Genomic DNA, 23,257 nt, shown 5'->3' with positions numbered 1-23,257 from the left:
CGCCGACACGCCCCCCGCGTCACGCGCCCGGCCCCGCCCCCCCGCGCCGCGCGCGCCCGGCCCCGCCCCTCGCCCCGCCCCGCGGCGCGCGGGCAGCCTGGAAACCCACCGCCCCAAACAAAGGCGCGCGCCCCGGCCACGCCCACCCGCCAGTGATGTCACCGCCCCCCCGCGCGCTCGCGCCTCGCGCGTACCCTGAGGGGGCGCGGGGCGCGCGCCCGAGGCTCCAGATTCTCCCCTCAGAATCCCCTTGTTCTCCTCAGGGACCCGGTTCTCCCTTCAGCATCTCGGCTCCCTCAGCCCCCCCCCGTGGGGCAGGTCTCACGTAGTCCCTAGGCCCCGGGGCTGGCAGCAAACCCAGGGGTGGGAGCAGGGCCGGCCGCCTGGGCTGTGGGAAGTGACAAGGCCCCGGGTGGGAACTGGAGCCGAGGTTATGGGAGGTTTGGGAGCATCAGGGCCGAGGAATGAACAGCCGAGTGTTGGTGGTGCCACACGGAACAAGCCATTGGCGCTGAGGTGAGAGATTGGGCAGGGAGATCCTTCCCTGTGAGGGTGGTGAGCCCTGGCCCAGGTTGCCCACAGAAGTGTGGCTGCCCCGTCCCAGGTGATGTTCAAGACCAGGCTGGATGGGCCTTAGAGCAACCTGGTCTAGTGGAAGATGTCCCTGCTCATGGCAGGGGGTTGGAATGAGATGAGCTTTAAGGTCTCTTCCAGCCCAACTCATTCCATTCTATATCCTGCTTAAAGTATGGGGCTGGTGCTTAAATGTGACCTGGGATGCCAAAAGCTCATAATCTGGATGAGTAGGAGCTGGAGTAAGGAATGAATACATGGATAACATGATGTGGAGCTGCCCATGGCAGGGCTCTGCAGGGACTCTTGGTGAGCAGTGTATCCATAAGGGACAGACAGCAGCAGTCACACAGCCAAAGGTGAGGCTCCTGGAGAACCAGGCAGAGTGAGGAAACTGTGAGGTTCAGTCCTGCAGGGCTTGGTGGGTGCTGAGCCTTCACATAGGGTCAGGGATCGGGAAGCTCTTTGGAAGAGAAGCTCTGGGAGACCCTGTGGATGCCAGCCCTGAGGGCTGAAGTCCTGGAGAACCTCACACTGACCCACCTCGGCAATCTCAGCCCTGCCCCATGCCGGAGCTCCTGAGTGGCACCTGCAGCAGCCTGGGGTGCAATGCCCTGGTGGGTTCACGGACCCTGGGATCCCACAGGCAGCCCTGGGCCTGGGCTTCCCGGTTCCCAGCGCTGCCCTTCACTCGGCAGGAAGGGACCAGCTGTTCTGCAGAGAGCTGGACACCAGCCAGGGCCTGAGTTCAAACAGAGCCCATTAAATGGCTTTTCCCCCCTTCCTTCGCATTTCCAGCCCTGCTTGCAGCCGTGGTTCTATTTATAATGCCCAGGAAAAGCAAGCTGAGACTTTCCCACAGTGCCGGCTTCTCAGGCGATTGTTGTTCGGGAAGCTGGAATGTTCGTGGTATTATTTTTGTATCCCCCCGGGAAGGGTTTGTGTTTTTTATTGCGTGTCACTCTGTGTCCCCATCTGTGCTGAGGAGGAGAGTGTGCAAAGCACGAGGTCTCTGGTGCTGCTCATGGCTCTCAAACACTTTGCTGAGGTGCTGCTGGTTTGGGTGTCTGTGCCCATGAGCCCCTTTTGGGGTGGGTGGTGGGTGCTCTGAGAGGTGTCCTGGTAAACATGGGGCTGGAAGCCACAGGGGCATCGCTGGTAGCCCCTGTCTGGGTGCCAAGCCCTTCATGTCACTTGCTCTGTGCCTCAATGTCCCCCAGGCACGGAGGAGGGAACACGGAGAATCCTGCTGGGAACAATGGGCTCATCGTTCCTGCCCTGCCTGGGGTTCCAGAATCAAGATGTGCCCTTACACCGCAGTTTTGGGGTGGCAGAGCCATCACACGAAGCTGGGCCTGACAGCTGGGCTGTGGTGTCACTGTTCATGTGGTGCTGCTGCTAGCAGAGGCCAGTGGGCTCCTTTTTTTGCCTTTCTTGGCCATGCGAGGCCATTCCCTGCACGAAGCTGCTGTGGGATACTCTGGGCACGGCTGGACTGTGGCAGTTCCGTGCTGCTCCTGAGCCCCCCAGCCCCTGGGCAGGCAAGTATTTCACAGAGAAAAACCCACCTCACTTGGACTCTGAGGTCCTGCCTGTCCTCTCCATTGGTACTGGCAGTGGCAGCACTGCCCACAGCACTCCTGACTCTCCCTTTCCCTGCCCTACAAGGCCCTGCACTGCTTCGTTCCCACCTGTGCTGGGGATTCTCCTTTGGTTTTACTGCCCTGCCCGGGACTTTGGCAGTGAGAAATGCTGTTGTGCCACATTTTTGGACAGTTTCTTTTTGGTGCAGCCAGTCTGATGGAGAACGCACACCTCTGAATAGCTTTGCCAGGTTTTGGGATTGATTATCCCAAATTCTAGATACGGAACACAAGACACCTGCAACCTCTCTGTTTTAGAGGCTTGCAAACACTAGTTGAGCATCTCCTTAATTATCTTCATTAATTATTGTGGCTAATTGTGGACTATGTAGCTCTTAAAAATACTGTCCATCGGGACAAACTACGGAGAGAACTGATAGGTTTTTCCCCAGCTGGGGAATGGAGACCCAGAGCTCCTCTGTGCCTGGAGCTGGTGACACTCGTGGATCCTGGAGCTGGTGACACTTGTGGGCTGAGGCTGGGCAGGTGGCTCCAGCCTCTCAGAACTGCCTGATGTTGGGATGGAAGCTCTTAGGTGGGAGAGAGGCAAGGCTAAGGTGACGGGAAGTTGATCACTCAGTCACAGCCTTGTTGCGCACAGGGCTGACAGCAGAGACACTGCCCAGGTATTCAGGGCCACGGAGGCAAGTGGGGTCCCTGTGGGATGGGCTGTCCCTCCAACATTCACTCCGTGCTCTTCTTTGGCTGGAGTCCTGGATCTCCTTGTTAGTGAGGAAGCTCCTGGAGCGGGTTCACCCGCTCGACAGCTCCGTGGCCGTGCAGTCACAGGGGCTCTCGCTGACCTCGCCATGATGCGGTCGCTCACATAAGGGAAACTACAGCGCTGCAGGGGGGGGTTGTACCAGGGAAGCGGCGAGATGCAGCCCTTCTCTGTGCCTGTTCCCCAGGGATTACCACACACTTGTCCCTCGGCTGTGCCCTCCTTGTGGGAGTGGAGGTTGGGGGGTGTGTGGTGGGTACCATGTATTGCTGACGCAGTTCCTCGGTACCTGCAGCAGCGCTGCATAGCTGGCTGTGCTTAGAAGTGTTGCCTAATGGAAAACACTTCCAGAGGTTTCCAGACAAAGAGGGAAAAGGGTTGGTAGCTTTAAATGTAATTAATACCCTGTAGTTATTTAAAAACATCATTAGAAATGTGTCATTCAGAACTTTCTAGGGCTGGACATGTATCCAGGGATGGAATTATGTTTTCGTCAGCACCTTTTCATCCCCCTTCTGTGACTGCTCTTTTTCAATTTTTTTTGACGTGAGGATCTTGTTTTCCTAAGGGAAAAACAAAAATGAACACTGCCAAGGAATTTTGTTTTCATACCTCAGTCCTCCCAGCCCTGCTGCCAGCTCTTTCTTCCTGTGCTGACATGTCTGTGTCTGTTATAGCCTCAGCAGTACCGGGAGTTTTCCTGGGATTTTGGCTCCCTGTGTTTTGAGGTGAGCTGTGGATAAATTCCCTAAAGCTGGCCCATCTGTGCGGCTGGAACTGTGTCTTGAGTGCCCATCTCCAAGGTGGATTTTAATTGTTTGAGCAGTTGAATTGGTTGGTGTCACTCACCCGTGTCTTTGATCTGCTTCACATCTGTAACAACAAACGAGGTTCCTTCCAGGCCATGGCAATAGTTTTCTGCTCTCCCTTTATATTTCCAACAGGATGAGTTGATTCCTTGGCAGACCTGCCTGGAGCTGGGGGTCAGATTGAAGGCACGTTGCTGACATCAGTGGCTTGCTTTTTTAATGAGCTTTGTCAGAATTCGTTCTTTAGCCATTAAGCGGTGCCAGCGTGGAGTTCATGCATGAGCTGAGCTGAAACCTGCTCGGTGTGAATTAGTGATGAGGGAAAAGCAGGTCAGGGAACGTCTTGTTTCAGAACGCTGTGATAACCGGCGTGTTCCAAGGCCCGGAACCAGGGAATGGGCAGGACATAGAAATCATGGCAAGGGATGAATTCCCTCTGCTGTGCCATGAGGAGGTGTCGCCCCTCCTTATGCCAGTGGGATGTGTGTCGGCACCAAGGGAAGGTGTTCCCCTGTGGCACGAATCTGGGGGTGTTGGATGGGCTGAGGAGCTGGATAGTGTCAGGGGGATGAGCCAGTGATGTGATGTGGTGGCCCAGCATGAGAGGGTCTGTCATTGGCTTGTGTAACCGATGAGCTCCGTGCTCCTGGAGGGTGCTGTGTGCCAGTGCCAACACCTTTGGAGAGGGCTCTGCTGGGATCTGCCACTGCAGAAAACATGCCAGGGAGAGTCCCTGGCTGTCCCTCCAAGCACCAGTGTTGGGATGAGTTGCTCCGGAGAGGCCAGCAGGGTTTTTACCGGCAAACACTGGGAAAAGGCAATCCCTCCACCCATGGTGATCTGGCACAACAGAACCAAGGAATGGGGTGTGATGGAATGGGGTGTGATGGAAAAAGTAATCCATGGCCTACAGCTTTCCTGGGAACGTGTAGGTGTGAGTTTGAGGCATGTGGCTCCCAGCTCCGGCCTGTGTCAGCCGAGCTGGCAGCAAGGAGCACCTGCAGGAGCCAGGGTTCACTCCAGAGGTCACCTCTTCCTCAGCCAAAAGTAATACTTGTGTGATTCCCTTCCACTGCCTGTAGCTCCTCTGCGTCATCCCTGCTGCTCTGTGCCCCGAGCTCTTTTCCTTGGCTGCTTGTCGAGTAGGACACACTCCAGGGTACTCAGTGCAGCAATGGCAGGTGGCACAGAGACAAAAAGGGGAAAAATCAAGGACAAATTGGTGAAAAGGAGCATACAGGAAAGGCCTCGGGTGGTGGGGAGTTGCCTTGCTGCTGGATTTTGCACATCTGAATGCAACCAGGGCTTTCTATTGATTTTTTTTAAAAGCTCTTTCAATTATTTTTACAATGAGCTCATCTTTCCTGGCACATCCCTGCTCCCTGTTCATTCCATACCAGGCGTTGTTCACTTCTCTGCAGTTACCCACGTGTGAGCTGGGAACAGCAGCTCCACTGCTTATTCCTGGAGTAAAATAGGTCTTGTCTTGGCTCCTTGTAGGTGCTGTGGGAAGGTGGGATGGATGGAGCTGGGGGTGTTTCTGATGGAGCTGCCTGAACTTAACCAGAATGGGGCCTGTGTGCTGCCTCTGCACAGCGGGACTTGGCAGAAGCTGGTTTGCTGTCTGGTTTTGGTGCTTTGGGATATGCTCCTATGAATGGAGATGGCTTGTGGAAAAGGCTGAGTGGTGTGTCGGTGATGTTGGGAGCCACTGCTACTCCAGCCAAAAATCCAAAAGGCCTCTTGGAGCTGCGTTTTAAGACCACGAGTGACTGCACACTGCAAGGGCCGTTGGAAAATTAAAGTGTTGCGTCTTCCCAGGACATTTTGTGGTACCTGAGCAAGGCTTCTTAAAAATTTCACATGGCAAGAACTCAGAACTGTCTTGGAGGAGCTTGTTTTGTGTCATTTGTCTTAACCTAGGGCTGTACCATAAAATAGGAAATCTTGGAAGTCCCAAATCTGAAAATCTGAAGTCCTTAAAGTGCTGTCCCAAAGCTCTGCCCTGGTGAGGTGACACCAGCAGCACCGTAAGCCTGGCTCTCCCCTTGTAAGTCTGGCTCTCCCCTCATTTTCACATCACAGCTTTAAGCAGACTGAGCCTAGGAGTAGGTCTTATGGGTCCAACACCAGGGGGTTGGTCCTGTCCTCCAAAGGGGCTTGTGACCAGTCTCAGGGATGCTGCACAGCAGCACCAGTGGTTTGGGCCAAGGATTCACCCCCGGCTGCTGAGCTCTTGTCTGTTGACACCTCCTGTGCTGGCAGTGCAGCCGTTGGAAACAAAGAGCTGAGAAGCTTGAGGACCTGTCCAGGCAAAACACCTCCCTCCTTTTGCTTTAATAATTTTGTTTTTCTCAATTCTACCCTCCCATGATAATGTGTCTGGGCCTGTTTCACTGCACTGGATCACTCCAGTGAGCGTTCAGTCCAGGTCTGGGATCCACATATTTCTAGAACCTCATCCTGATTCTATCCCCTTGCATGTCACATGGACTTTGCCAAGGGGGCTTGAGGATGCACTGGCTGCAAAAACCCCAAACCTGTGTGCTTGGATTCTTCTCTCCCGTGGCTCTCTGGGCGTGTGAGGCGTCTGCTGGGCGCGTTTCTGTTCCGGTGCAGCCGGATTCATAAAGTTCCAGTTTTCGCAGCCCTGCAGGAATTTGCAGGCTCAGTGAAATTGCTGGGGGCTCCCTGCAGAGGCTGGCTGGATGTTCACCCTCCAGATCATTTGTGAACAGAGGCAAAGGGCTGATGGAAGAAAATTTTTCCTCAGAGCTGCCTGCCCTGCTGTGGCCTGGGAGCCCACACATGGCTCCTGGCTCTTGTCAGCAGCTGCAGCATGTTCACCACAAGCCAGGGCACTGCTAACCCTTAGGTTGCTCCTTTATATTACCCAAATACTGTTAAAATTGTCCTGTGGGTAGTTTTATCATTAATGTTTTTGTATGTAGGTGCTTGTCTCCTTGAATTTGTGCTTTGTGATCTAACAGATAGTTTTCCAAATGATGCATTATTTACAATATGCTAAATTCCTTCCTTTGATATAAACTTACAATCCTTTCCTGTTTCAAATCTATAGAATATAGGAAGTGTTATTTGAACACAGCTTTGTACAAATAATGGAGAGAGGAAAGAAACAAGGGGGGACAGGAAAAGGGCCTCCTTTTGGAACAGAAACACCTTTGTGTTGCAGGTGATTCCAGCTGGATTCGTCCTGGTGCTTCACCTACCAAGAGGAGTCCCTGGGAAACTAAATGCCTTTGTCTTCAAGACCCTATGGCTAAACAGATTTCCAGAGACCTCTCTCCTTCAGGATATCCAAACATGCTGGTCTGGAACACTGTTGTCATTATGTGCAGGGGGAGTCTCCTGTTCCTTGGGCTCTAGTTACAGGCTTCAAGTGATCTCAAGCTCAGGGAAGGTCTAAATGATTTGCAAGAAGAAACTTGAGAACATGCCCATCAAACAACAGAGTCAGGGATCTATGAGCTGCCATCTGTAGTGCTCTGCAACACTGATAAAAAGCTTCCTGAGCCGCCTGCATGGAGGGCATTCCAAAATTCAGCACCAGAAGCTGGGTGTACATGATGTTGGATCTCACCTATGGGTTTGGGGCATGGATAAAGATGCTACACCTGTTGGAAACCTCACTGAAGACCATAGTAGTTGGTAGGATGTCCTGAGGAGGGGACTTGTGAAGCCTCTCGAAGGGAGGCTGGCACTTGGATCCTTTGGATTTGAGGTTTTGAATAGCTCTGCCTCGGTGTGTGTGTGATGAATGGTGTGGAACGTACCTGAGAGCTCTGGTGCCCAGTGTGCAAGGGCTGACCCTGACCAGGAAGCCCCCCAGTCTCCTGCCTCCTCCTGCACAGCTCTGGAAGAAGGGATGGGAACCAGTGCAAGGCTGGCAGCACTGACAGAGTGCCCCCCTCAGCCGGCCCTTCAGGAGTGAGGGGATGTGGTTTTTGGCTGGAGCCAACCCTGGTCGTTTTACAAACTGTTGTGTAACAGCTCTGCTCAGGGCACAGACTTGTGCTGGACACGGAGCCAAAATCCCCCGGGACCGAGTGTCCTGAAAGCTGCTCTCCTGAGACATCCACAGACCTGTTGGAGGAGGCACAGCAGTTCCTGGCCGCGAGCGGATCCCACCCTGGGTGTCACGGCTGTGGGGAACTCCGCACGGAGGCTGTTCCCAGGCTGGGCTGGCTCTTGGCCTCTCCTTCCACCGGGATCGCAGCGCTTCCGCCACCACGTCCCGGAGCCATCCAGCCACAGGAAGTGCAGCGGGTCATGGGAACCGGCCCGAGGACAGGAGGCTGAGCCTCCGTGAGAGCCAAGCGCCTCGCCCCGGCACGCTGCCTCTGCTCCTCTGGAACGCCGCGAGGGGCTGGGGGACATGGGGTACGCAGGGTACATGCGGTGCAGGGTACACGGGGTGCGCAGGGTACACAGGGTACATGTGCCACCAACTCAGGCACGTGGCCCCTCGCCAAGCGACACCATGTTCCTGCCATCGCCCCCCAAGTGCTCCTCACCAAAGTGTGGGTGCCCGTTCCCTCCCCAGCCATCGCTGCCCCACTGTACCCCCCATCTCCAGGTGCTGAGGGAAGCCGGGCAGGGTGGCAGGTTATACGGACCAGCTGAAATGCCTCATATGCCTTTTAGCATTTTCTTCCTTTTTATTGAGTGAGGAGCTTCCTTGGAACACTGAAACCTCTGAGAGCTAGGGAATTATTAAAGTGTCACTTTTAGCTCTGACAGCATTTTTTTTGAAGCATTTTTAAAACTATTTGCCAAGTTTTCCTTCCAGTTGATCCAAAAGGGCTGTGTTTTGGAGTTCCTTGTCCTCCAGATCTCTCCCAAGACTTGCTGGGGCCATCATCCTGCCGGAAGAGCCACGGGAATGTGAGCGCAGCAGTGCCCTGTCCTTGTCCCCGAGTGCAGCCTTACTTGGCCCGCTTTCACCAACGGCCCTGTGGGGGTTTTATGGGATATTTAGCTCAGACACCATCTTCCAGCTGTTTGCTCCTTGCATTTCCAGCTCAGTCTCTTGCAGTGGGGCTGGATGCATGTGGGGATTGTGGTTTATTTGGGACAGGAGTCTGGGATTGCTTTGAAGCCAAAAGGAGTAGCAACAGGGTGGGGAGGCAAAGGCAAGATGCAGACAGAGTTATTATGTAGAAATTTCTATTGGTGATGTTGAAAAAATAGTAACTTGGTCCTCTGTCCCCTACATTCCCACTAGTCACTGCATTTTCCTCTATTTTATGAGGTTTATATCAACTCCTGCATGATCTTCCTGTGGTCTTGCAGTGGCACAGGTAACCTCCATGGACCAGGAGGGTTCCTGGTCCCAGGAAGAGGATGCCAGGAACAGCACCATGTCTCAGTGCCACTGGCAGTGAAAACAGAGAGCTCGATGCATTTAAATCCCACCTCCTAACACCTGGATCTTGGGGACTCAAATGTATTTTCCAGTGTTTTAATGCCAAACCAGGTTCTCACGAGCCTCCTTCACTCCCCCCACCCCCCGCAAAAGAACTGCTGCTGGAGAAGGACACGGAGCTGAGTTTCCTGCGATACCCTGTAACTTTTGTTCCTGTCTCGTGTCTCCCCGCAGTGGTTCCACACCAATCAGCCCTGCAGATTTCGGCTCTCGCCGTCTGGCGTCGCAGGGCTGAGCGGCAGCAGAGCTTCCCAGCAGAGGTTCCCAGCTGAGCTCTCCAGCAGACGTTTCCTTCCATCGCGACGGTTGGGGTCACTCTTTCACAACGAGCGTTTTTCTCCCGAGCTCCAGCTGCGTTTTCCAGTAGGAGGAACCCCGAGCATTGCATCCTGTTAACGTGCCGGCCGGGATCTCGAGCTCTCGGGACTCTCTTTGCTGGACAAATGCACGGTCAGCAATATCTCTGATTTTGATAGTGTAGCCATGCAGGAATAAGCTTTTTATGTGGCCTCGGAAGCTCAATAAATTAGTGTTCAAGCTCCCTGGGCTTCTCTGGGTGTGGATCCAGCAAGGGAGCTGGAATCTGCTCATCGTCTGGCCTCTCCCTGCTGTCATCAGTGGGGAGGGAATGATGTGGCTTAAGCTCACAGAATCATCCCCAGGTCTGGCACATGAACATATGCCATGGTGTTTGTCATGGTCACTGCCCCTCCTTGGCACCTCAAAACCTCTGTGGTGCTGGTGCAGGGAGAGTGTGAGGTGATGCCAGGACCCTGCTGGGCTTCCTGTGGAGAGGGCTTATCCCATGTTTGGTTTTCCCCTCTTCTTGGTGTGAGCAGGGCTCAGATCCACTGGACCCATTCTCAGCTTGAGACACCTGGCCTGGCTGGGGAGAAGAGCTGATGGTGGTCCAAGGGTTTGGCTTGTGGTGGGCACAGCAAGGTTCCCCCCCGGGCTGGGCTGAAGCCCACAGGCTCTTCCCTGGTAACAAGGGGCTGGGGGCAGTCAGACTGGAGCATCCTCAGGGGGTCCAGCCCTGCTGCTGTCCCGTGTGAATGCGGCCGCTCCCAGCCCAGCCGGCTCATGTGTGACCACGTGGGAACGTCCTGTCCTGGTGGAGGAGGAAGGGGGGTCAGTGGGGGAACTGCGGGGGTGGGAGCGAAGCATCACCCGGCGATGGGAACTGATTGTACCAAGGAGAGGGTCTTCAGGGATAAATTTAGTGGTGCTGAAAGAGCCCAGCTGGCTCTGCCTGCTGTGCGATGAGCCAAGCGTGCCAGGGGTGGCTGTGGCTCCTGCTGTCATCAGGTGGTAAAGCCCTGGACACCCCATGGGGACAGGAAGATGGGGTGGGAAGTGGGGAGTGTTGACCTGTGCAGCCCCAGCCAGCCTAACCCCTTTGCCAATCCTTCTTGGTGGCTCAGTTATTGCTCGAGGAAAAGGAGCTTGGAGAAGACAAATCAGCCAGGGCTGATTTGGGAAGCAGGTCACCCAAGTACAGGGCACTTTGAAATTCCCAGATGATGGCTTTGTGATGTCCTGCCAGGGCCTGGCAGTGCTTCTTCTTGGAGGAGGATGTGCCCAGTGCCAGGAGCCAGCCCCAGCCTGGCACACCAACGGGACCCTGAGGAGGTCATTTGCTTTGTTAACAGTGAGGGTGGGGGTCCCATTTGCTGAGCAGGGGGACCAGCTAGGCTTGGTGACACCATGCTGCCACCTCACAGGGGACATGGTACCAGCAACATCCCAGGCCTCACTGAGTGGCCAACCTGCAGTGTGGGAGGGAGCTGTGAAGGGCCATATTTGCATGGGCAATGTTTCCATCTCTGGACTTGATCCAAGGCCAGGCTGGATGGAGCTTGGAATGACCTGGTTTCGTGGAAGGTGTCCCTGCCCATGGCAGGGAGGTGGAGCAAGATGATCTTTGTGATCCCTTCCAACCCAAACCATTCTGTGATCCTCACACAGGAGCAGCGCTGCATGGTGCTCCCTTGGGAAATGGTGCTGGCAGGGAGCCTTTCTCACTGCTTTTATGTTTTCCTGGGCTCCCTCTCGTGTCAGTCCTGGAAATCCCATTCATCACCTGGATTTTCCTTTGGCATTTACCTCCCTGGCCCAGGTCAGGTGATGTCTTGCTGTTGCAGTGCTTATGCCATCTCTTTTCCCACCATCCTGTCCCTTCATCTCCGTTCTCCTGAAGATATTCACAAGGACACCCAAACATCTTCCAGAAAGGCAGCCAGACTTGGATGTCAAGCTGTGCCTCCCTCTCACACTTCCCCGTCCCTGGAAGCGTTCAAGGCCAGGTTGGATGGGGATCTGAGCAACCTGGTCTGGTGGAAGGTGTCCCTGCCCATGGCAGGGGGTTAGAATGAGATGGGCTTTAAAGTCCCTTCCAACCCAAACCATTCTGGAATTCTGTGATTCACCTTGCACTCAGCATGTTGGATCAGCTGTGGCAAACCAGACTCTTCCAAGAGAGCCAGGCATCTTTCCTTCCTGCTGCCTGAGGTTTTCACAGGTGGGTTTCTGCCAGCCCCTTTGTGCCGAGCAGATTCACTCTGTGCTTCTTTCCCGTCGCCATGTTATTAATTAACCTGGTTAGTCACGTAACCGTAGCGCTGGACTCGCTATTGTTTAAACTGGTGAACCCAAGCCTTGATTCACTCCCTTCTCTCTGCTCCGAGGTACTGCAGCTCCGTGGAGGGGGAAGTTTGCACTGTCAGCTGCCTTGGGAAGAGCTGAAATTCAGAGGGCAGTGAGGGATTTGCCGGAGGAGAAGGAACCTTGGTGCAAGCTCCCTGAGGCTGTAGGGCTCTGGGTATTCCTGAAACCTGGGCTTGGGTTTGAACGTGGTCGGCTGTGGGGCTGAGCTTTTGCCGCTCATGTGCCAGCAACACCGCTGTTCCTTCCGCCTCGCTGAACGGCAGCCGGCCCGAGCCGGGGCCTGTTTAATTCAGCAAGTCATAAATTCATAATGCTTATTTACCACGCAGTTCCATCAATATTTGATAGTGGCCACCAGCCCGCCGCAGCACGGCCCACGGAGGAGAGGGAGGTGGCTGTGGGGGGCTGGCGATGGGGCTGGCATGGAGTGGGGCTGCCTGTGTTAGTGTGGCGGTGCGGAGACAGAGCTGGAGAGACGTGGGCTCCTCCTCCAGCCCTGCAAACCTGCCAGTGGTGGGATGAAGCCATGATGGCTCTGCGGAGAGATGCGTGGGGGCCGGGCTGGCAGCTGGAGGCTGTCAGGTCTGGGGAGGAATGGAGCAGAGAGCCAGGCACAGAGGGGACGTGGCGGTTGTTGATGAAGAGGGAAATTTGGACACCTCGGAGGACACACACAACTTGATTGTCCCCAGGGTGTCCCAGGATGACCATGGGGGCTGCCCTGTATGTGCCACTTGAGGCTGGCTCCACTCGGCAGAGGTCTAAGGATCAGCGCTGTGAACTCAGGAAGCCCCTTGACCCCTGACCCCGGCTCACTAATTGACTGCGGGGAGGGAAACTGCCCTTCGTGGAGGGGTGAGCAGGAAGGAACCTTCTCCCTGAGAGCTGCTGAGGCTTCAAGGAGAAGACGCAGGCGGGGGAGTTTAGCTGTGCAAAGACAATATTTTGCAGTTCACTCCAAAAGAGCTTCTTTCTGCTCATGGATCTTGAGCGTTTTGCCCATCGTAAGCAGAAGCTGCTGCAGTCAGCAGCCCCCCCCGCAGCTCCTGCTGGAGCCGGGCCCCTGCTCTGTGCTGGCAGTGCTGAGGGTCTCGTTTCTTGCTCTTTTGAAGGGGGCTGCTCTCTTCTGCCTGCCCTTAGCCTGAGCTCCCCCTCCCCTGGTTGTGTGAAGGTGATGGAGGGAGCCAGGTGCAGGCTGTACCCTGGAAACCCTGGACTTGTCCAGAAGCCATCCTGGCTTCCCACCTAACGGCTGCCGTGGTGGGAGGACAGTGTGCAGACCGGGGGCTCTGTGGCCAGTGGAGCCTGATGGGATGTGACAGCTCCAGACAGGCATACAGCTGCAGGTTTCCATCACAGAGGGGACAGGGCCAAGGCAGCTCGGAGGTGCCTGGTGGGTCGGTGCCTTCTCCGGCATCGCTCAGCAATCCCTGAGTGCTGGGGCCATGGCACGCTGCCGATAAGGTGGCCCTCAGCTCCCGGCACTGCTCTCTGAGTGGTGCTCCGCTCTCCCTGCTGTGCTGAGAGAAGCCAGGCCAGCCCCAGTGACAGGTCTCCCCTTTTACGGTAGCTTTTATCTGTCCCTGGGGAATGTGGCCCCAGCGCCAGCTGGGCCGCCTGTGGCGGCAGTGGCAGCAGTGCCGACAGCCGCGCCACCTTCCCTCCTGCTACCCCAAAGTTTCCCTCAGCCAGCCACATCCCTGCTCTGCCATCTCCCAGACCCACTGCTGCCATTCCCAGGGGATGTAGCAGAAATTAAAGCTCCTTCCCAGCATGCTGGGGTCCTGCCCCGTGCTGACTGTGCTGGTAGCCAAGAGGGCACATGTCGAGTGGTGACTTGCAGCTCCGTGTTGGACTGGGGACAGCAGGGTGCCCATGGATCCCTGAGTGGTGCATCCCAAACCCTGCAGCCTTTTCTCTGCCCCAGAGGCTTTCTCAGCTCAGACCTGAACTTTTTGCTCAGGACGTGACTCCCCACACTGTCCTGGTTGTTGCAATACCAGTGCTGGTAGGTCTGCGGCTTCGGGGATTTGGGAGTATGGCAAATGTGGGCAGCTCTGCTTTAATTTAGGGTGAGAAGTGTTTTTGGGCCTCATGCTTGAGTCCACACTTCACTGTCCAAGTGGTGAGATCCCTCCTCTTACAGCCTGGAAAGGACCAGATCATGTGAGCTGGTGCAGAGAGAGGGGTTTTCCATGACAGCATGAATGTCCTCTGTACCACCCATTGTCACCTTCCCCCTACAGTGAGCCCAACACGTGGGTGACAGTGTGAGAGCACAGAGACCACGCTGCTTGGAGGGAATGAGTGAGATGGAGGTGAGCTGGGAGGAACTGGGAAGATGGGGTCTGCCTTGACTCTTGCCAGGAAGCTCCTTTGCAGTGTCACAGGATAGCTGATGGATGGCCGTGATGGATATGTGCATGGGAACGAGCCCTCACTGCTGTCACCCCTGGGAGCAGAGTGGGAAGACATGGGACACCTGCAGAAGAGGTGTCCTCCTCAGTCACTGACCCAACAAGCTGCTTCCAGTTGATCCCTGGCAGCATCCCTGCCAGTGCATGCCACTGCAGGGACAGGGTGGCTGTTTGGTGGAGTGCTCAGCCAGCTCCCAGCCCTCCTTCAGGTGCCCGTTCCTCTGAAATATTCATCAGTGTGCTCCGCTGGAGACACCGAATTGCTCTAAACCTCTCTGAATATTTCATCCTCCTCCCTGCAAATGGTTCTGCTCGGGCTGGTGACGTCCTGGGCTCAGATCTCTCTGAGATAAGCTCCAAAAAAGGCAGGTTGGTGTCCCCACAAGCCTGTCTGCTTGCTGGGGCTGTGACACCAGCCTGCCCCACCATGCTGCCCCTTCTCCTCCTCCTCCTCGCTGTCTCCATAACACCTCGCAAACATTGTGTTTCTTCCCCATGCTGTTTCCATGAGCACTGTTCAAAGTTCTGGCAGGTGAATCCAACGGGGACACTGGGAGCAGACAGCAGGGCTCCTTGGGGTGCAGGGATCAGCGAGGTTCAGGGATGGGCAAGGTTGCCAGGATTAGGGATTAGCAGGTGACGCATGTGCTAACAGTGGGTGCAGGACCGTGGGATGCAGGGATGAGCAAGAGGAACAGGGATTATGGGGGACACAGGCATTAGCAGTGATGTGGGGAATAGCAAAGGGTGCCAGGCTTGGCACAGCAGCTCAGCCTTTCAGCGGTTGACCCTTGCTGCTGAGTGCTTCGAGGCACCCGAGTTACTCATTATTCTGATTAATTCATCAGCAGTTTTGACCAAATAAGTCAAGAAAATGGAAAAATATCTGAAGAGCTTCTTGCCCCTTGCTGTCCTGCCTGGGTTGGGGTTGGGAGCTCTTGCTGCAGTGCCAAGGCTAGTTGCTGCCCCCTCAGCTGGTTTTACTGTTCTTGGGGACAGGTGATGGAGGGAAACTGGGATTGCCAACCCTGGGGACACACAGAAACATGTCTGACTCCATCCCACTGCCTCACCCCACTCCTTGGGGGGCTCTTTCTCCACCTCTCTGCTCCAGGAGTTAAAACCTTCCTTCTCTCCTGGCATTGCTCATGGAAAGTTTATATATAGCCTTTTGTTTTTGCCAGCATCCCCCTTGAGTTTAAATAGCTCTTCCCTGTGTCTGGTGTTGACCCCGGATGTATTTATAGAGAGCAATCAGATTTGTGCTCAGCACCGAGCAAACCAAGCTTGTGTCAGCCCCTGAGGGAGGCCCTTCCACCAGCGTGGCCTCACGTTGAGCCTTGCCCCTGAGGAGGAGGAGGAGGCCTCGAGGGCTGATGGGGGCCGCTCGGGGGGTTCCGAGCTGGGGCTGTGCCAGGCTGCGCACTGCTTCCTTTAGGGGGGTGCGCCAATTCTGGCTGTGGAGCAGCTTTTTGGATTGCCATCATTAGGGTTCAGAGTGAACGCTGGCCTGCAGGACCAGTGCTGCTGCTCCTTTGACACTGTTTCATGTGTGGAGGTGAACTGTGTCTCCGGTGCCACAGGCAACACAAAGCCAGGGCTGCGAGCAATCCTGCGGTTTAACTCCCCAGGGTTAAACGGGAGGCTCCTGCCACCTCTCCTGCAGCCAGCCAGCTCCCCCCGTGGGTGCCAGCTCTGCTCCCACCCTGGAGGTCCGTGCTGCCGGGCGGCCTCCCCTCTAGCCTCAGCTCTTGACTATTTAAGGCAAATCTCCTCGCCGGACTTTTAAACAAAACCCGGGCTCCTCTTGCTCTCCTCATTTTAAATAACTCGCCTGGCGTAAACAGAATGAGGCATAACACTATAAATCAGGCATTCCCGGGATCTGCCTGGCAGGCCGTGCGCGGGGGGCTCACCAGGCCCCTGAGCTTCCCCAGGAGCTCTTCTCGGGGCCTGGGGGGAGTGATAAGAGGGCAAGAGGGGCTCTGGTGGGGCAGGCGTTCCCAAGGAGACTAATGCGATTATGGGCTGCCGGCCTTTGGGGTAAAATAATTAAGGTTACAAAATAGTTTCCATCACAGCCCCTCACTTGTCATTCCCCAGCAAGGCTGGAATTTTCCAGGCTGTATTCCCTGAGTGAAAATGAATTTTTCCAGGGAAGTTTGACCTGGCAATGGTCAGTGGTGCAACGGGTGTTTCACAAAGGTTTTGGGGGAAATACCTGGACTGCAGGTGTGAGCCCAGTGTGTCGCTCACAGGGACATAGGCATTTTGCAACAAAGCTTGTCCTGTCAGCTGAAGGGATCAGCTCTGGAAAATGGGCCCTTGTGCTGTTGGTCCTCAGTGTTTATGCCCTGTGGTCGAAGCAGAACAGAAGTAATTATAGCTTGTCCCGAGGACCAGTGCTTCCCATGATAACACTCTTTGTATTCTGTGGTTTTTAGGGCTTTGCCAAACTTTCATCATGAGCTGAATCTTTTGTTCTGGGTGTCCAACATATACCAATTCATCGAAACAGCCCAGTTTAAGCAAGTCTGGCCTTGCTGGGTTTGAGAATTGGGAAGATATATTGCGTTGGTTTCCTGCCAAGGCTGGAAACTCCAAGGGTTGAGACCTGGGGTGCCTTGGGGATGGGAATGGGCCACTAACTGTGCCTGTGGGGAATCCTGGGCTCTGGCCAAGCAAAGGAGCCCTCAAAGACCCTGCAGGTGGTGCAGGAACCTTGGCTGTGCTGAGCATCCCTCGTGTGGGGACGGCACTGGGAGGGTGCTGCTGTGTTGTGTTGGCTTTTGTACCCCCCATACAGGAGGGCAGGAGTGATGGTGGAGCTGCACTGCCATCCCTGGCCTGCCCTGGCACTGCCCTCTGCCTTCTCCATTGAAAGACAAGCAGGATGGATGGAGCAGCCTCTTGCAAGGCGACCCTTTGTTTAGCTCTCATCCTCCCCTGACTTGCTAATCCCTGTCATTATCCACACGAGTGAGGAGCAGCCTTCGCTGGGAAGTGTCATCTTCAGGAGGAGGGCATGGATCCTGCTTGGCCAGAGGAGATGGGAGGCTAGAGTCAGCAGGAAGTCTCCTCCATGCCACATCCATGCTGGGATCTCCCCCATGCTGGGCAGTATCCTGCAGGCTCTGAAAATGGAGATGTCCCAGACTGCCCTCTGCATTGCTCATTGCCTGGAGAACAGCTGGAAGGAGGAAGGAAGCTTCAGGAGACTTCTTCCCTACCCTCGAAGTCACCCATGGACACATACCCCAGGGTAGATGTGCTGCCTGAGGGGAACCCATGGGAGGTGTCCTGGGGAAGGACTCGACAAATGAGCTGATACGGGGCTTTTCCAAGCATGTGGCTTCCACAGAGAAAGTGCCACATCCAGGCTTGTCCCACATGTCCCCTCTTGCTCCCTGGCTTGCTCCAGCAGGGTTTGGGAACTGTTGTGCATCCTGGGTCGTCACCGGTGGCAAGGGCGGCAGGGGAGCTGAGCTGTGCTGCATGTGGCGGGATTGCTCACTTGGGTTTTTGACAATCTGTTTTCCAAGTCGGGAGGTCATGTGTATGTTGGTTGTGTTGCCAAGGATTCCTCCACAACACGTCCTTTTGTTTTGTTTGACAAGGTCTCCAGTGTGCAGAGGGGCTGGACATTAATAACCTTGGTGAAAATGGGACGCCTTTCCCTGGGGAGTTCGAGTAGTGCCTTTGGCAGTGACCAGGGGACGTATCACACAGCACAGCTTGAAGCTGCCCCCCACCTCCTTCCTGACTGTCCAGATGATTAATGGCAAAGTTTGGGAGCATTTCTGCCCTCCATGTGATCCATAATGCCTGTTACTTAAGTATGAAAATAATTTAGCAGAGGATGAGGTCTGTAGAGACCATGTTGATGGGCAGAGGTGGTTCTGGTGAGCAGGTTGGGACATGGCTTCTCCACTTGGTAGCACCTGGCTGAGGGATCCAAACCTGGATTTGCTGACACCCAGAGGGGCCTTGGCCAGGTCTTAGTTGTAGGACCACACACAAGGGCTTGGGACACCAATGACACTGAATGTCTCTCAGTGCCCTGGGTCAAGCCACATTCTGTCCCTGCTGCTCCAGCCACCCCTGTGGGCATTGAAGCCGATGTTCTCACTGAGCATCTGATCAAAACCTCAGTCAAACAACCACAGAGGAGTGAAGGGACAGGATGTGGCCCAGCAGGACTTGCCACATTGTGCTGTGCCTCCTCCCTGCTCCTGGGACAGTTTGGAGACCATTGGTGCCACTCTGTCAGTGCTGAGTGCCAGGCCCTGAGCAGAGCTGCTCCTGATGGAGGCAGCGATAGTGGGGCTGGGAGGAGCCTTCCTCTGTGGAGCCGAGAGCCTGTTCCAGTGATCAGCTCCTGCCGTAGCTCCGGTGAGGTGGGATGGATCCAACTAAAAAATCCCTCTGTTATGGCTGGTATGGGACCACAGGAACCTGGGCAGCTCCCAGCTCCTCTGTGGACAAGGTTGTTGGTGAAGTCCAGCTGCACTATGGGAAGAATTTTGGCCCCTGAGAGTACTGTGGTGGTGGCTTCAGCTGCTCTCCTGACTGAATGGTGGAGGAGGAAACTGCAGGGGATGGACATGGAGGGACAGCCCCGATGCTCCACCATGTCTGCTAGGCCTGGGCACATCTCCTGGACCTGGAGCTGAGACAGCCCGCACCCTGCACTTGGAGAAGTCCAGCTGTGAATGCCCTGTGCACAACAGCTCAGTGCAGGATGAGTGCAGGAGCCAGGCTTGTGGCCACCCTATGGGGCTGGGCTGGCTCTGGGGCCTTTAATTAACAAATTCTCTATAAAGGATTCCCCCTGGTTCATTCCCTCATAATTAATAAGCCCAGACAATGCAAGTGACACATTAATTATGAAACTAAAGAGGTAACAGTGCATTGTTTCAGTGCTGCACAAGCAAAGAGGAGCACTGCCTTTTTTCTTCTCTGTATTTCATCTTCTAGGCAAAAAAACTACAAGTTTTGGGGCAGGCTAAAGTCCTGTCTTCATTTCCTAGGTGACTAAGTGGCAAATCCCTCCATGCAGCCGTGCTTTTTCCACTGGGAGATCGCCGGCACTGCTGCATCTGCAACCCATCAGAGAAAGCGTTTGGGTTTATTGTTCCCACTCCTGGCTCCAAACAGGCTTTTCTGTTTGGCGCTATCTTTTTATTCAAATTGTCTAAACACAAGCTCTCCTCACCCGTTTTTGGTCGGGAGCCCACTCGGTGGGTTCACGTCATGGGGCTCAGCGAGCGTCCGCAGAGCTCGGCTCTGGCGGCGCTGCCAGGAGCCGCTCCGAAATGCCCATAAAAGCAGCTTTGCAGTGATCCGATGCGTCTGAGCAAACATTGCGCACACCTCCGAGCCCTTGTCTCTCTCAGTTAACTTCAGCTCGTCCTCCTGGGGGAAGGCAGAGCTGGAGAAGACGAGCGGTGATGTACGGAAAGGAATTAAAGTTTGAAAGCACTCACTGCCGTCCTTAAAGCAGCTACTCCAGGCATGTGATGTTGGATGAGCCCTGTAATTCCACTGCTTCCACTGCACCCTGTAATTCCACTGCTTCCACTGCACCCACTGGGCCACCCAAAGTCCTGCACAGCTCCCAGGATGGGGCTATTTGCATCCTGTCATTCGGTACTCAAATGTCAGTCGTCCCAGGTACTAATTTTCCTGCCATGACTTTCACCCTCTGTCCTTTGCTGGTGTAGCCATGTGGCATTTGACCAACAGAAGGACCAAATCCATGGAAGGGGTTGGGAGCTGCTCTTCAGCCTGGCCTCGGCCAAGTGCCATCCTTGCTATTTGGGGACCGATGCACCAAAGGAGGCTGTGGGGCCAGGAGGAATGGCTGGGCAGGTTCTGCACTGGGCAGAGATGTGGACTGGGAGGTGGGGAAGCACTGAAGTGGCTGGTGAGAGGTCAGCAAAGAGCTGGGCTGGGTTATTCTGGCCAAAAAGAGGTTGAAAGGGGGTTTCCTCACAGGTTACATCTCCTAGAGGTGTAGTTAAAAATATGGTGCAGCTACACTTCCCTTGATAGTGGCAGATGATGTTACGTGAGGCAACAGCCACACGTGGTGGCTTAGGAAGGTTGAGTTGGGTGTTAGGGAAGACTCCTTCCCTGCTGGATGGTGCAGCCTTGGGATGGACACTTGGAGAGGTGGGGTTGCTCCATCCTTAGGCATTTTCAAGGAAGGACCAACCTGACCTGGTGCTGGTGACAGTCCTGCAGGATGTTGGATGGGAGACTCCCAAGATCCCTTCCCACCATCACTACAACAAATCTACAGATGTTTGGATGACAATCCATACAAAAAAACAGCACCTCAGCCCTAAAGCTTTCACCTGCCTGTGGCTGGAGAGGTCTCTGAAAACTCACCTGAGGTCCTGTGAAGAGTCTTCAGTGACAACAGCACCCAGCTTGCACGTGCCCATCAGCAGTCTCAGCAATGACAGTGGGGTCGGCTAGTCTCACTCCTTGCTTGGAAATCAGGGTTCCTCCATGTCCCATGGTTGGTGGCCTCTTCCCAGCCAGCGTTGCAAATCCCAGTCCAGTATAATTAACCAGAAAGACTAAGGGCATGAGGCAAGAGCAGCTGGAATGGATGGAGGATGGAGGAGAGCAGCAGAGCAGTGCTGGCTGGCACAGGCCAGGGAGATGTGGGGCCTCATGGGCAAGGACAGGAGGAAGAAAAGTTGGCACCAGTGGCAAGCAGAGGAATTTCTCCCTTCCCTTCCCCATACCTCAGAAATGCTGGAAGTGGCATGGGAGTGTTCTCTCTGCCCTAGGTCAAGTGCCAGTGTTCAGCTGTTGTCCCAGATAAGTAGTGAGAAACAGTAAAAACTATCCAGCACCTCATCCAAAGTGTGTGGCACCACCTGCAGTGGGCTCAGGAGAAACAGCGGCCCAAGGTACCCCCTATGACAACTACCATGATCCCCGAAATGAAATTCATGGCCTCTTTACAGGTGGATGAATGAGGCCTGGGAGCACAGGGCAGCAGAGTGGGCAGCAGATGCAGGAGCCCCTCTGGAGAGAGACGACCCTCCGTTGTCACCTTAACTGGTTAACTGGTGAGCTGGTCACCTGCTTGTTGAGGAGTGAGAAAATGTAAGGCTGAGAAACTGTGTGAAAACACAAGATTGTCCACAACTGGTTATCATTTCAAGTCCTACCTCAATTTCTCAGTTGATTCCAATCTGTTTCTATCCCAAGTACTTTGTTACCCCTTTCTAACACCTGCTTGCTGGTTGTGAGCACCTCACTCCTTTTCCTTGGTGAGGCACCGTAGTTCCCATTGTTTGCAGGCAGGACTGCACGGTTGGAGCTGCTTGTGTGGGATGTTGTCACAGGGTTCACTGCCAGCTTGTCCACCCTGTTGTGGAATTGATGTGGGAGAGGTGGATGCATCACAGCATTACCTCTGCTCTTCTAACCAGCACATCTCCATGGATGTAGTATGGCAAGGACAAGGCTGTGGTGCAAATCTTGGCCAGACTGCAGAGCCAGATGTGGAAGGAGCCTCAGGGGAAAAAGTGTTGGTGTGAAAATACATCACTGTGAGACGTGGGTAAGCAAGGTCAAACCAGAGTGTTGCTTGGTTCTGCACTGGTTCAGCTGGTGTAGCCTCTGATTGCACACTTAAAGCTGAGCATTTCCATGTGGAAGTGGAGAGAATTGTCAGCCAAAACCTCTACAGAGACATCACCATTTTCTGGTGGACTGGCTCACCTGTACAAGCTGGTAGCAGTGACTGCTTCACGTGTCCACCCCTTTGGGTTCCCAGGGGCAGGAATATCTCCCCACACAGCTGGTTGGACCATCAAGGGCTCCATGTGCTGAAGCACATGTTGCTGTGCCTCAGCACTTTGGGAGGGGAGAGTCTGCCTGGGTGTGATATTTATTGGGACATCAAAGGGATGATGAGCTGCAAGATGCTGGGACGTAGGGATGCTGACACCACACACAGCTCTGAGGGGTGAGCATGCAAGGAGGATGCTGCTCTTCTAGCCCAATAGGATGAACTTGCCTATAGAATAAACCACAGCTTGTGGCCATCAGTGCAACAGTGATGTGGCGGACCCACCATCATCACTCCAGTGTGATGGACGCAGCAGCTCTTCTGCTTGTGGCTGGGGTTTTCCTGCTGTGGAAGAAGCAGCACGTCTCCCCTACATGTGTGTGCAGCGTGGCTTCCTTGGGAGTCTGATGAAAACCCGCTGCTGCTTCTGAAGTCCACCCGTTTGTGCCTTCCTCCTCTGGCCGCAGGCTCTGGACTCAAAGTCTGTAGAAAGTAAAACACCAAACCTAAACACAGAGAGGGAGCTGCAAGGTTATGCTGGGTTTTGCTTAATTAGCACAGGAAGCAAATATTCCTGGTCTTCATCAGGGTGGGTTCACTTGGAGTCTCTGTGGCATGGCAGGCAATGCTCTTCCTGGAGTTACTCCTGTGCAGCCTTACGCTGGGGATGAAGTTATGGGGAAGCACAGCAACCCTAAAGATCAGGGAAAGCCCTTGCTCTGCTGCAGATCTGTCCATGCCGAGCTCTGTGGATGAACTGAGGGGTTCTCACTGTTGTGTACAGGGCTGGTGTGTGAAGTCCTCCAAAAGACCACTCTGTAGGACAACATTTTAAATAAATAAAGTGCAGTTTTTTAGTTAAAGAGTGGGGGTTTTCTCCCCTTGTGCAGGTCCTGGCAGGGATCTCTGGCTTAGCAGCCTGTTACAAAGCCTTGGAAAAAGAAGCGGTGGCTTTGCCGCTGTCTGTGTGAGGACTCCGTACACAAACCCGCCCTGCTGCGTGCAGACAGCTGCTACTGCTGAAAGCCTTAACCTCAAAAGCAAGGAAACATAAAGCCAATGCTCCCAGGAGGACGTTTCCTCTCCTCCAACACACCTCTTGCAATGGAACCACTCGCCCCCGACAAGCACTTGACTGTGGGCACCACCTTGGTGATGGTGTTCC

At 54.6% G+C, this 23,257-nt stretch overlaps 1 long non-coding RNA gene across 1 annotated transcript; it reads left to right on the top strand.

Annotated features, from left to right (window-relative positions):
* The first annotated feature begins 145 nt into the window (after positions 1–145).
* LOC108498388 lies at positions 146–14,602 on the top strand. The gene is made up of 3 exons (XR_001875158.1): positions 146–516; positions 9,367–9,642; positions 14,106–14,602. It is a non-coding gene; the product is annotated as an uncharacterized LOC108498388 (long non-coding RNA).
* The last annotated feature ends 8,655 nt before the right edge of the window (positions 14,603–23,257 follow it).

The sequence above is a fragment of the Lepidothrix coronata genome, unplaced genomic scaffold, assembly GCF_001604755.1.
Source record: "Lepidothrix coronata isolate B3197 unplaced genomic scaffold, Lepidothrix_coronata-1.0 Scaffold58, whole genome shotgun sequence".
NCBI classification, from domain to species: Eukaryota; Metazoa; Chordata; class Aves; order Passeriformes; family Pipridae; genus Lepidothrix; species Lepidothrix coronata.
The sequence above is the reverse complement of the archived record's forward strand: the minus strand, read 5'-3'. Positions and strand labels throughout refer to the sequence as shown.